Source organism: Chanodichthys erythropterus, chromosome 3, assembly GCF_024489055.1.
Source record: "Chanodichthys erythropterus isolate Z2021 chromosome 3, ASM2448905v1, whole genome shotgun sequence".
Lineage (NCBI taxonomy): Eukaryota > Metazoa > Chordata > Actinopteri > Cypriniformes > Xenocyprididae > Chanodichthys > Chanodichthys erythropterus.
In genome coordinates, this window is record NC_090223.1 from 72,370,193 (window position 1) to 72,384,530 (window position 14,338).

The 14,338-nt window shown below is 39.1% G+C and overlaps 1 protein-coding gene across 3 annotated transcripts in view; it reads right to left on the bottom strand.

The window, feature by feature from the left end:
• Positions 1-14,011, bottom strand: part of LOC137007397 (uncharacterized) — a 28,634-nt gene extending 14,623 nt beyond the window's left edge. Inside the window, exons 1-2 of one of the 3 annotated variants that reach the window (XM_067368846.1) lie at positions 13,930-13,957; positions 13,554-13,607 (exon numbers count right to left, since the gene is read on the bottom strand). The gene's annotated coding sequence lies outside the window, so the exon portion shown is untranslated. Of the gene's footprint in view, positions 1-13,553; positions 13,608-13,929 lie in introns of all 3 variants that reach the window. The other 2 variants (XM_067368829.1, XM_067368838.1) reach the window with 2 other exon arrangements.
• Between the last annotated feature and the right edge of the window lie 327 nt (positions 14,012-14,338).

A 14,338-nucleotide genomic window follows, 5' to 3' on the forward strand; every position in this document is an offset into this window, starting at 1 on the left:
TGGGTTAGCCCCGATGAAATGCACTGCTCAGTGTGCACACTACAGGGTGTTAAATGTAACACTGAACCAGTATTGGGGTCAATGAGATAATTAAGTGATAAGAAATATTGATGGATTCTCATATGTTTATGTCAATTTTCTATGCAGAGGATTAATATTTATTCTATATTTATTGTCATCACTATGGGCACTGGAAACATTGTTTTCAATTCATACTTGCAGCCGGAGGCCGCTGTACACCTTTAGTCCACAGATTACTCTAAAGAACATACGATGTGACTTTCCAGGAACTAACAGAGGCTTCCAGAGATCGCTAACCATGGCTATAACATGCAGATAAACACTTTTGAAGATAATAAATACACTATTGCGACAATGTATACATGTGCTGCCTCAGAATTTGCATCTGAATAGCGCTCGCTCCGTGGGCGTGGCCGCATTAGCGGATAATGAGCTGAATCACAGGCGTCTGACATGTGTATCTTTTCATTCAGATTACATAAACAGAATATTTGTTTTCGATTTGACTTACACGATTTAAAACCTGACATTTCAATGTTTCTTTAGACATAAGTCTAATTTTTTTTTTGTGATTAGTATTCTCTAAGGTACAGTTCATTTTCTGAGAACTATCAGATTGGACTTTGTTCAGAGGGAGACGACAGATCACGCATCATGTTTGTTTTCTTTTATTTTATAAAAAGCACAACATTTTGTTTTTACTCTGAGTGCACACAAATAAAAGAAGATATTCAACAGATTAAAATGGTGTATAACTCTTAATTGTATGTGCAACATTGACAGAGTATTTTGAGTCTCTTTCACACTGGTAAGAAAAAAACCGAGGTGGTATCGCTGGCGATACCTCAGACTCCAGGGAGTTAAATTCATCTAAGACTGTGGCTGGAGTCAGTTGTAGTTCTTGTTTCTCTTTTTTTCTGTTCTTGTTCCTCTGTGCTTCAATGATTCTGATTGTTATCATCAGTTGTCTTCAATAATGTTCAGTCATCACTTAATCACTGATAACCATAATGGTGAATTCAAACAAAACATTTTCAATTAAACAAATATCTAAACATCTGTTAATTCTCAACAAGAGCTTCTGTAGACATATGACAGAAATAAAGCCAGTCTGATTCGTAATAAGTGTAATAATGAGTAATTGCTGGAAGTCAGCTGTAGTTCTTGTGTTGCTGCTCTTCTCTTCTCTTTTCTTTTTTCTGTTCTTGTTCCCCTTTTCATACAGTGCTTTAAACGTTTTCTTGAGCTTTTGATATATAAGAGTCATCAAACTATAAGAATATCCTGTAAGTTTCAGAACTGAAAACTTCCTTGTTACTCTAATAAAAGCTTTTATCAACACCAGGCCCAGAGAACGACTGATCCTGGAATGTTCCTATATATGACATCCGATAGGTGAAACGCCAGCTCTACAGAAGAAGAAAACAATGCCTACGTCATCATTGGAACCCTAGCCCCACCCCCTGGTGTGTTAGTGAGATGAAGAGGATAATGCGATACAACAGGAGAAAAATAACATTGCCTTTCAAAGGATCCTTATGCTAGGAATATGGTTATTTATTTTCAACAATGCGAATGTCTCATTTGACTATTTATTTGTATTCGGTATTTCACTGTGGATTCTTTGGTAAATCAATCGCATTTTGGCGCAGTCTTTGCAAACAGACTTTTACGATTTGAACTCGACCGTAACGCAACAACATGTAAGTAACTGAGTTACTGCTACTGTTCTAATGCCTGATCTGGGGCCGTATTCACAACACATTTTATCTTACCACTAAGAGTTCTCCTAGCAGTAAAAGTTCTTAGCTAAGAGTTTTCTCTTAAAACCAATTCACAAATCTGCTGAGACAAAGTTTTAATAAGGAATAGACTGAAGTCTTAAGCTAAGAGTATGGGCAGGGTTGACCTTGTTGCTTTGGATGATGTCAACACCCTTACTAAACATGCCCACAGTGATTGGCTGATAGGGGATAGTTTCTGTCAGCGATTTAATCACAGAAATATTGTAGAATGAGGAATCATGTTTCCATATTTAATTAACGGTTTTAAAATACAAATGTTGCCATATTCACATAAAGACTTTTTTTAATAAAAATGTTGCCATATTTAAATAAAGGTTTTAAAGTGTAGGCTAAGTGTCGCTAATTAAACTAGTGTATGTTCAGTTAATTGTCAGCCTCTTACATGTCTGCGTCTCGAGTGACCGCAGAATTCAAGTGACAAATTATGTTTTAAAGAAAGTTTTGGAGGAGCACGTTCAAACGGTCTATCTAATCAGCTCGACTGGATGTACATATACACAGATGAGAGACGACTCGCCTATAGTTACCGCAACAGTTTTCTGCATCCCTCCACCACACCATTTCTCACTCTCGGCTGGGGATGTGGGGGAGAACTCTGGGTTTGGGCTAAATTCCAAGTCCTCGATCCCCATGGACAGCACACCAAATAAGGCTATTACGCTTGTTAGCCCTTTTTTTTTTTTTTTTTTTTTACTCTATTCGATCATTTGAAAGTGTGAACTCGTGAAAACAACCACCACAGGCAATCGGACATTATTTATTTATTTATTAAAGATTTATTTATGCTGTCTTATCGTAGATTCAAATCTATAAATCAAAATATGTATAGCGTTTATGAAGAAAAGGTTGAGCATCCAAGGCTCTATTGCTATTGCCTCAATGGTGTTCAGTGTCTTTAGGTGCATTAGGATTTTTTTGTGATTTGGTTTTAGTGATTTAAGAGTCCTCTTGACTACTCCTAACGTTTCACAGATTAAAGAGCTAGTTTTATCACTAAAATGCTTTGTGAAATACTCTTAGAGCAAACATTTGACTCTTAAAATTAGGACTGACACGCCCATTATTTTTAAGAGTTTCTCCTAATTTGGCAAGTTAGGAGCTACTTTTAGCCTCCGAGCTTGGAATTTAGCCCAAACCCAGAGTTCTCCCCATATTCCCAGCCAAGTGTAAGGAACGGGGTGGAGGAGGGATACAGAAAACTATCGAAGTAACTATAGGCGAGTCGACTCTCGTCTGTGTATATATTCCTCCTCTCGAGCTGATTAGAAAGACCGTTTCAATGTGTTTCTCCCAAACTTTGTTTATAAAACTTAATTTGTCGCTTGCATTCTCTTGAGATGCAGACATCCAAGAGGTGGACAATTAACTGTATATTAACTGTATATACTAATTAATGTATATACTTAATTAGTGACACTTAGCCTATTTTAAAACCTTTATTTGAATATGGTAACATTTTATTAAAAAACCTTTATTTGAATAGGGCAACATTTGTATTTTAAAACCTTTATTTTAATATGGAAACATGACACCTCATTCTACAATAGCTGTGTCTCATTTCATTTAATTTCGAAGGCTGCATCCTCAAGAGGATGAATCCTGTGAAGTTTGCGGTATATGGAGTGTCCTTAGCCAGAATTAAACGAGACGTCCTTCGTAGGACACACAGGCAGGAAAGGAAACAGGAAGTATATCGTTGCTATGCCAACGCGTTCACGGCAGCCTTGTTGCGCTCTCAGCAAATGAATGAAAATTATTAATAAATTTGTATGTAATTTGAAAATAAAATGTATTTACTTGTTTTATTTTGGTTAATGCTTGAGGAGCTGGCTTATGTACAACATATCTGTTACAGAGACAAAAGAGGAGGATATTAGGAAGAACAAAGTTTAAAACAAAAACAAGCTTGAAAAATGATACTTTTAACACATCTTCGCTTGTGTTAAGATTGTAAACATTTGATGACGCCGCCATTTTTTTTTTTTTTTTTTTTTAATAAATGACGGTTGTTAACAGCAAAGGATTGTGGGCTATCTGCAGCAGCAAAGGATACACCTCATGCATCCTCCGAATTCCTGTGAAAGAAGTACGCATTCCAAGGTCGCGTTCGGAGAGTCCTGCTTACTTTTTTGAAACGATACAGCCTCAATGACGAATGAAATCTTCGAATGCGACCTCCGGAGGATGCAACCTTCGAAATGAGACACAGCTCATATTTCTATGATTAAATCGCTGACTCCTCCCCCATCAGCCAATCACTGTGTGTATACTCCATAGCAACGAGGTCAACCCCGCCCTTACTCTTAGCTTAAGACTTCAGTCTATTCCTTAGTAAAAGTTTGTCTCAGCAGCTTTGTGAATAGATTTTAAGAGAAAACTCTTAGCTAAGAACTTTTACTGCTATTTAGGAGAACTCTTAGTGGTAAGATAAAATGTGTCGTGAATACGGCCCCTGCTGTTGGAGAGCTGCAACAGCAAAGTGATTATTTTGATTTATTGCATTCATAAAGTTCACACGCATTCGCTTCACAATCATTTAGGGGTATAAGAAAATATCGATACATGTGAATATCGCAATATTATGTTTGGCGATATTGGATCAATTCTCAAAAACACTGTATTGATATGTATTTATTTATTTATTTATTTACATCCAAGAATCGTGGCTTTGTGTTCGGTTGAAACCACAGACTGTATAAAACCCAACCGCTATATGTCAGTGTTCTCTCAGAACGTAAACTGATGCGGAGCCAGAGAAGCGCAAGGTGAAGCTGAAGCTGAAGTGTTGACTCATTTTGGCTTCAACTTTAAAGAAACCACTAATGAGATTGTCAAAAGTCATCCAATACTCGGGAAATGCATTGAAACTGAGAGGTCACTTAAGATCCCGACGCGATGCACGCTGCTCAGATAAGCATCTCGATAGAATACGTACTGCACACTTTTCTCTAACAAAATAAACACACAACAAAAATAGCAGTGTTGGTAGCAGAAAGAAAGGATCTGATCGTAGCGATGTGGATGTGTTTGCACTAGCCCTGCAGTTCAGCACTTCAGTGAAGGCACGTTTATTTTAGCACTTTATACAATAGAATGCTATAAAGCAAGCAGCTGTACAGTATTAAATAAATATATTTATATATAAATATATAAAACATATACACCTAAAGAATCCTGCTCTCACTTTATATTCCCTTTACTTAGATTGCACAAAATAGTGATTAGTGATATAAATGCAAATGATACTGTATTGATTAAATAAAATAAAGTTGTTTGTTATGTTTTATGCATATGGTGTGTTCTTTATGATAGTTTTTTTTCTAAAATTAGATGCTCTTTCTAAAAAAAAACAAAAAAAACAAGAAATATCGCAATATATTGCCTTTCTTACAGTATTGCAATATATCACAATATATTGTATCGTAACCCCTGTATCGTGATACGTATCGTCATGGGCGTAGAATACGCAGGGGGGGGGGGGATATCACTCAATTTTATTACGGTTACTTTTCTTAAATAAGACATCCTTGATGACGTATTCAGCCTTCAAATGCAACCTCCGAAGGATGCAGCCTGTGAGGGAAAGATTACCTTTTTCAGCTTCCCAAAGAACCCAGCGTTAAGGGAACAGTGGATGAAGTTTGTTTTTCTGGGGCAGCCTCAAAGTTGTGCACGTATGTTTGTTTGTTCCTGGGATTTCGGTGATGAATACTTTGTAAACAAGTCCCAGTTCGGTGCTGGATTTGCAGATCGCAGATGGTGAGTAAAGCTGCATCAGATGTCTGCGTTTTGTTGGCAATTGGCGCGCAAGTGCATAAAATGTAAACAACACGAACGTTTTTGCTCCCTTTTTATTTATAATGATGTCGCAGCTAGCAGACGATCTCTACGCAAAAGCTGCGTGCGTTCGCGACTCTTTAGCTCTGCCCACGGCACTGACGGCAGGCATGCCTCCAGGGGCTCAGCTTTTTTTGGAAAGAATCGGTTTAGCGTATCTATTTTTTTATAAATATGATAAAACTAAAGACTTCTCTGAGATATAAAGGATGTACTCAAAATTAACATGAGATTAGTGATGTCCGGTTCGTGAACGAATCGTTCTTTTGAACCGGTTCTTTTTAGTGAACCTGTCAAACCAGTTCACCAAATCAGACTGAATCGTTCCAAACAGTTCACATCTCCAGTAGGCAAACACTAATCTACAAATTACTAAAGTTACTCACATTCTGATGTCTCTGACACTCCCTCTGACTCTAAATATACCAACATCCTGGAGTTATTCAGTTACTCCAACAGTACACTGACTTAACCTGCTGTGAAGGGAGAACTGATGATGATGAGCACGAGCAGCTGAGTAGCTGATATACTGAGTGAGAATGCTCGGCGCACACAAACGAATGTACACGGCCTGTCATGGTTCTCGTTCACGAGTAAAGAATTGGTTGCAACGGTTTTTGGATCATCAGAACACAACTGAGAACTGCTTCTTTCGGACATGTCCGATTTGAGAACCGATGAGCTGATGATACTGCGCATGCATGCAACTTTTCAAGAGAACGAAAAGCACATTAGTCAAATTTTGCTGAACATCGGAAAGTGTGATAATATAAAACTTACTGGAAATGGGAGATTTAGCGGAAGTTCTACCCGGAAGACTCTAATGCACGTCATTGCTCATTATCTAACCAATCATACACATCACCTGAGTATATAAGTTCTGTTCCCACCCACTATTGTGTTTGCAGATACCATCGCCGGCATTCAGTTCGCAGTTGATGACGCCGACGTTCCTCACGATGCATGAATGTTCATTGAAGCAGTCGCGCAATGAGAGTTATCGCATTCACCGTCTCAAATTTCAGAAGTGTGCAGGTCCACCCGCAGATTCTATTTTCGAATTCCGTCTCAGCAATATCATCAAAGGGCCTCAAAGCAATCTTCACTATTCTCTCGTCATCACTACAACAGCCACCTCATCTCAGTGATAAGTATTTTCATCATTTTATGCATTTTGATGTCGTTGGGTGTATAATCATACTCTTTTGCTCTATTACATTCATCAGCAGAGCTGTACAGTGCAGTCGCACGCATTTGTTTGAGACGGAACTGTGCTCGTTCGCATTGTCACATTCATAGCGCGTCGTTAATGATCCGCATGAAAGTGGACTAGCAGAGTTGGACTCGTCAGCAGAAAGAACGACACGCTTTGTAACTTGGGTATGGTGCATCTAGTGTCGAGTGACTTCCTTTGTAATGTTAGAGGCAGAAACATTGTTAATTATGTTCTGTGTGGTAATAAGGCTATGTCGTTTGCATACTGCTTTATAAACATGTTTTATTCTCGTCAAAATACCTGTACGTGTTCACATTTCTTCAGGCAAGTCTCCATCTATGTCCTATATGCTCAGCTTCGTGCACGTGCACCAGATTTTCCTTGTGCAGGAAAGGGACAGTCGATTTAATTCCCAAGATATCTTTCTGCGACTATATATTGTGATATGACAAATTTATTTGAATAACCCTTTTCGGAAAGTAATAATTCTAGAGAGTTTGGGGTGATTTAAATGAAATAAATGGCGTTTTACGTATTTCAGGTAAATATTCAGATCCAGGAAATAATTACTTAAAGCTGCAGTCCGTGATTTTTCCTCTTTTTCGCCATCTCTTGTTTGAAAACTGCAATTGCAGTCATATACGGAACAGTTATCTGTACGTGCGTTGTGCGTCGGCACAGCTCGTTAGCGCGGATAAATCTAATGCTTGCTGTCAGTCACCGCACCCATGTAGATACTGTATTTCAGAATCACAGATTCTGCGTCTTGAAAGTATGACCAATATAATAATTTTCACTGGAAAATATAATCTGAACAAGTAAGTAACATGTCTGCCACTTTTGTTCTGACCAACTGAGGAAAAAAGCATTAGGCCTACAATAAATCACTCTGCAAATGATGATTAAATCTAATGATGGCTTAGCTCGGATCATGCCAAACCGTGCAAATTATTATTACTGTTATATTGTTCTCAAATTGTTAATGTTAACAACATCAGCATTGCATGACTATGTGTATTTAGTGTATATTAGTTACCTGTAGATTTCAATTTCTGTAGCCACTCCACAGTCCAAAGTCTTTTGCTTTTTGACTACGGGTGAATCGCCAGTTGTCACTGATGATTGTCATTTGGACCTTTCTGGATTACAATCCACCATCAAAAGTTTAATTATTCCAGCTGCTGTGAGAAAAGGCTATAAAGGATCCGCTACCAGCAGCGTCCTCACGTCATAAAACTGACTAGCCTGGACGGGACTCCTTCCTTTCTGTTCACGGACGTGACGTAATGACGCACAGAGGAACTGCTGCATGCTCAAATTTCCCGCGGAAATCCACCATGTCACTCTTATTATAAAACATTATTACAAGCTTACCGTTGTGAATCGAGCTAAGATATTGAGATCGTTTTGAACACCGGCTGGTTATGCACTTGCTCAAATTGATTTTGGATAATTTTTAACCAAAAAAAGTTGTGGACTGCAGCTTTAAAATGTAAAATAACACTGCATAGTCTTCACTGTATTAAATGAATTTAATTTACCTGTGCTAAAGGCACAATCTCGGCATGGAATCGCGGGTGCGATCGCCAATGAGAGACCGATTTCAGTGCTACATGTGAGTCCCTGCCTGGACTTCCAGGAAAAGGAATGAGTCAATTCAATCTACCAAAGTACTTTCAATTGCTTAAATACTACTCATACAGGTACGTTTATTTTATGAATTAAAACCGAGGTAACGCATCCTTGTTTCACTTGGTCTAAAGTTACACAATCATATTAAACTGCATTTGAGTGTTAAAGTTGTAGACTGCTATTCTATTAGTCTGTCGACTGTAAGCTAGATCAACAGTATGATATTCTAACATTCCATAGTGTTGTGCTACATAACATTAATTCGTCTCGTGTACTTTTGCTCACCTGTCTATTAATGTGCTAGAGCGGCATCTGTCAAGTCGAAGTTCGTCGCAAAGCTGTTGCATTTCGTAAACGCCATGCTGATGTTCATCCTCGCTCCAATTCTCTTATTCCAAGTTTGATTGCATGTTCCATAGTGTTGGATGAAACAGTGTGCCACTAGACATCACGCAGCTATCAATATCTGTTTCCACGGTTACTATCAAAGAATTGAGGCAAAGACTATAGAATAACACAAGACGCGTCACTCGTATTGTTTTGAATGGGAGAAAGTGCAATGCGCAATATGGCGGAATATGTCCCGCCTTCTAAATAAGAGCCAATTGCCGACTTGTAAAGTCACCGCAGCGGCCGTTAGAAGCACCGGTTTCTGTAGAAACAGACGCACGTTTAGGTCTGTGTATGCGTATTTGGAGAATTTGGTGTTTCCCCATTCAAAGAGATAGGAGTCACACTTGCATGCCCGAGAGGCGTTTCAAAGATGGCCGCCGAGTTAAACGACTTGTCTTAAAGGGACTTTGTTACTTTGCAGTACAAGAAGAATCCAGGGAAAATGCAGAATTGCAGTTATTACGTCATTGACGGGCATTATTTTAAATTTGTGACTTTCTCTGAATTTACAAATCTTGGTAACATTTAGGATAATGCATGCAATTTACATAAAGTGTTCAATGAAAAAATTACACCGAGCAAGTGGTTTACATATCGTATCTAAAGCTGCAAGTTATTTCTTTGTACTTTGTTGTTCGTTAACATGCATGACACAGACAGCAGCAAGCCACAAAGCTTACCTCACTCGTGTGCAGCAATGGATAACACAAGGCTTTTTTATTTATTTTATGTTTATATGCGAGTGTTGTACACCTTACATGTTAACAAACTTTCAAGACTATCAAGTTTATAAACGACAAACTTATTTATAGCTGTCTTTGTAAAGAAATGCTCACTTTATGTAGCTTCGAGCCGCTGCTGTGACGCTGTACAAACGCTTCCAGTGTGAATACTCGCATGTCTCTGCAGCTGCAGTGACGATGTAGTTGTGCTCACGCGCTGCTCACGCGACGCTCAAGGGGCTCGCACACCGGACGCGAAGCTCAGCGCCGCGACACGTCTTTAAAATTCGAACGCATTGTTTTCTATGAGTGTACGCACACCGGCGGCGACATTCAGCACCTCTCCGCGGCGCCCAGCTACGACTCAAGCCTCGTTTACACTGCACGCGTGTGCGGCGCGTTACGGCCCCGGCAAGGTTTTGTTCCGTCCTCTGCGCGGTGTCAACTCACACCAGAAGCATTTCAGAAGTGAAGCGGCTGGATTCGCGAGACCACTAGATTTGCCTGTCCAACGTTGTTTTCTTTGCTTTTTTTCATGTTTTTAATGGCTAAATTGTTATATTTTGTCCGGTTTAATTGTGTTTATTTTGACGTATACTGCAGATGAAGTTAATACACTTAAAATTCCAGTTATGGACAACAAAAACAAAGAAATTTCAAGTTTTTCAACTTCGAATCTCTTGTTGTCAGTTTCTGGCATCCTAGTGATGTGAAATATGAGCTGGAGTTAAATCAGGGTGATTATTTTGACTTTATTTTTTATTTGAGCTGCACGTCTTGGACGCGGCGTCTGTCGAAAATAGGCGAGGCACCTATCTTTAGCGAAGCGGCGCAGCGAGCCGCTTCTGGGACGCTTCTCAAACGCACCGCGGCGCGGCTGGCGTAAACACGAGCATTGACTAGAGTGGCAGCGTATCAGCTCAGGTAGCCGCATCGCAGCCGTAACGCGCCGCACACGCGTGCAGTGTAAACGAGGCTTCAGAAAACATTAGAAAACAATGCGTTCGAATTTTAAAGACGTGTCGCGGCGCTGAGCTTCGCGTCCGGTGTGCGAGCCCCTTCACGCTTACAGTGTGAAACAGGCGTAATGCACGTCATTGCTCATTATCTAACCAATCATTACGCGTCACCTGAGTATATAAGTTCTGTTCCCACCAACTATTGTGTTTGCAGATACCATCGCCGGCGTTCACCCCCATCCTCCCCACCACCACCAGGTCGGTCCCTGTCCATACATCGGGGGTAGGCTCCCCCGCCCCTGCCTTCATCTTAAGGCAGGATCTGCAAACGTCTGCTACCCTCCGGATTGTACTTTGGACGGGGCCTACGCCAAAGAGCTTTATCATTTATCTTTGAAATTTACATTCAAACTGTTGAATAAATCGTATTCAAACGTTTCTTTGCTTCCCGAGTCTTTCTGGTAGAAATATGTTTATTATGACTTTATGAGGTTTGAGGTTTATTGTGCTTTTCCAAATACACCATAACATATAAATAGCATACAAAATATATACTGTACATACAAAAAACTACATGCAACATAAACTGAACAAACAAATTTAACAGTATAATTCTTCAGATTGTCATAGCATCAATATCAAGATGTGCAGTCAGGGTGTTTTATGCAGTTCACTGAATTGTCAAGCCCATGCAGTCTATGTTCAATAAACGCCGAATCATTAAATGACATTGTTTTTCCCTCTCATGACACAAACTTATCACAGATAATTTTTATTACTTTTATCTGTATGACAAAAAATGACTGAGTATTTAAGGCGATTTTGCTGCTATGTGAAGAAAATCCAGCAAAAGGCGTTTTTGTTGACCCCAGAGTGTTAACCACTGAATTATCTCATTAACTTCTCTCTTGAATGGTCTTGGCGGGTCTGATCTTGACCACGGAGTGTTATGCAGGAATGTTATGCTAACCTTAAAATAACATTTTCAGTCAGAACTTACTCTTTACCTTCCTGTAATTTTTCAGCAGTGCACAAAAACACACGTGACGGAAGATAAAAAAGCGAAACAAAGCAATTTCAGTCTGAAAACCTGTAAAATAAGTTGGATATGTACAAACCCGATTCCAAAAAAGTTGGGACACTGTACAAATTATGAATAAAAAAGGAATGCAATATTTTACAAATCTCAAAAACTTATATTTTATTCACAATAGAATATAGATAACATATCAAATGTTGAAAGTGAGACATTTTGAAATGTCATGCCAAATATTGGCTCATTTTGGATTTCATGAGAGCTACAAATTCCAAAACAGGTGGGACAGGTAGCAATAAGAGGCCGGAAAAGTTAGATGTACATATAAGGAACAGCTGGAGGACCAATTTGCAACTTATTAGGTCAATTGGCAACATGATTGGGTATAAAAAGAGCCTCTCAGAGTGGCAGTGTCTCTCAGAAGTCAAGATGGGCAGAGGCTCACCAATTCCCCCAATGCTGCAGCGAAAAATAGTGGAGCAATATCAGAAAGGAGTTTCTCAGAGAAAAATTGCAAAGAGTTTGAAGTTATCGTCATCTACAGTGCATAATATCATCCAAAGATTCAGAGAATCTGGAACAATCTCTGTGCGTAAGGGTCAAGGCCGGAAAACCATACTGGATGCCCGTGATCTTCGGGCCCTTAGACGGCACTGCATCACATACAGGAATGCTACTGTAATGGAAATCACAACATGGGCTCAGGAATACTTCCTGAAAACATTGTCGGTGAACACAATCCACCGTGCCATTCGCCGTTGCCGGCTAAAACTCTATAGGTCAAAAAAGAAGCCATATCTAAACATGATCCAGAAGCGCAGGCCTTTTCTCTGGGCCAAGGCTCATTTAAAATGGACTGTGGCAAAGTGGAAAACTGTTCTGTGGTCAAACGAATCAAAATTTGAAGTTCTTTTTGGAAAATTGGGACGCCATGTCATCCGGACTAAAGAGGACAAGGACAACCCAAGTTGTTATCAGCGCTCAGTTCAGAAGCCTGCATCTCTGATGGTATGGGGTCGCATGAGTGCGTGCGGCATGGGCAGCTTACACATCTGGAAAGGCACCATCAATGCTGAAAGGTATATCCAAGTTCTAGAACAACATATGCTCCCATCCAGACGTCGTCTCTTTCAGGGAAGACCTTGCATTTTCCAACATGACAATGCCAGACCACATACTGCATCAATTACAACATCATGGTTGTGTAGAAGAAGGATCCGGGTACTGAAATGGCCAGCCTGCAGTCCAGATCTTTCACCCATAGAAAACATTTGGCACATCATAAAGAGGAAGATGCGACAAAGAAGACCTAAGACAGTTGAGCAACTAGAAGCCTTCATTAGACAAGAATGGGACAACATTCCTATTCCTAAACTTGAGCAACTTGTCTCCTCAGTCCCCAGACGTTTGCAGACTGTTATAAAAAGAAGAGTGGATGCCACACAGTGGTAAACATGGCCTTGTCCCAACTTTTTTGAGATGTGTTGATGCCATGAAATTTATAATCAACTTATTTTTCCCTTAAAATGATATATTTTCTCAGTTTAAACATTTGATATGTCATCGATGTTGTATTCTGAATAAAATATTGCATTCTGTTTTTATTCACAATTTGTACAGTGTCCCAACTTTTTTGGAATCGGGTTTGTAGGTTCTGTGCAAAACTCTTTGCCTATCAGATATAGGCTACCACACATATTTTAGCATGAATACAAACACTTTCACTTTCTGCTTCATCATGTGATTTCAAGAAAAACTGCTGTGGTGTGATTTCAAAGAAATCAAAGAAATCTGGTTAATCTTGCTGACACATTCACTATGTGAAAATCAGTGTTGTCCCTAAACACACACATTTTTTCCCCCCCAGTAACATTACATTTCCTGCAATTTTACCACTGGTCCAGTTTGTGGATACAAAGTCAGTCAACTCACCCAACGATCTGCCTTTACTCTTTACTCTTTACTCTGAGCCAATTGAAGTAGTATCTGCAGATAGTTTGATTACAAGTGACATACGCAAACTTCAAAATTGTTCATGCATCAATATTTGAGCCCGTGTTAAGGGTGGCTGATGTCTACCACCAGATCCACTGGATGCTTTTTCTATGAATGTCAATTGTCTATCACGTTTGTTTGAAGCCTGTCAATATGTACTGCACCAAGTGTGCACTGTTACTTGTTTGAACATTAAATAAATAATATAGTCAAATAATTAGAAATGAAAATAATTACAATTATCAAAACTGTAATGCAAAACAGTTGACATCAAATTGATAAAATTGATAATATTATGCAAATAAAGATAAACCTGAGTATTGATCTCTGTGTGTGTCTTCTGTCCACCTCCAGAAGTCCAAATAGCAAATAAAAGCTCTCTGCAGTATTTAAATAGACAGGATACCAAAAAATCACATGACTCAGGATTTCTTTGAAATCAAACCACAGCAGTTTCTTGAAATCACATGATGAAGCAGATAGTGAAAGTGTTTGTATTCATGCTCCAATATGTGTGGTAGCCTATATCTGATAGAAATTTGGGCAAAGAGTTTTGCACAGAACCTACATCTTATTTATTTATTTATTATTAACATTCCTGCAACCTTCTTTCCACCTAAATTTCAATTAGCATTGAACAGAAAGAAAATAAATTTATTACTCACCCTCATGTCATTCCAAACTAAAAGACTTAACTGAATCTTATGCAAAAACTTGAGAAA